Below are 472 nucleotides of genomic sequence, written 5' to 3' on the forward strand. Positions count from 1 at the left end.
CTGGTCCTTAAATAGACTTAAAGAGCAGGTCATATGGTATTTTAAAGTGTCCTAATATTGTGTTGAAGTCCACTACAACAGGTTTAAATGCATCTAAGGTCAGAAAACATTGTAATTTTTCTCAGAATATACATTTAATATTAGAGTAATTTGCCAATGATTTCGAAACGATTCGTTCCAAGCAAGTTCGGAGCAAACCCCTCCCTTCCATAAGCCTACAGTGCTCTGATTGGTCAGCTGGCCAAGCCTGTTGTGACTGGCACAAAGAGGAGTCCTTGAGCAAGTTAGCAAGCGCTACCATTGACAAAGCACCTTTACATAAAACAATATTATAGTGCTCCATGCCGGTTAGAAAAGTGTCCGACTTACCTACGACTTGCTCTGATGTAATGCTGACGTGCGCAAAAAACTCTCGCGACGGCGAGGCGGCTGTGTCGGATTGTGCAGTCGAGCGCAGTTGCTCTCCACCGAC

Source organism: Sinocyclocheilus anshuiensis, unplaced genomic scaffold (assembly GCF_001515605.1).
Source record: "Sinocyclocheilus anshuiensis isolate Anshui unplaced genomic scaffold, SAMN03320099.WGS_v1.1 scaffold902, whole genome shotgun sequence".
Taxonomy (NCBI): Eukaryota; Metazoa; Chordata; class Actinopteri; order Cypriniformes; family Cyprinidae; genus Sinocyclocheilus; species Sinocyclocheilus anshuiensis.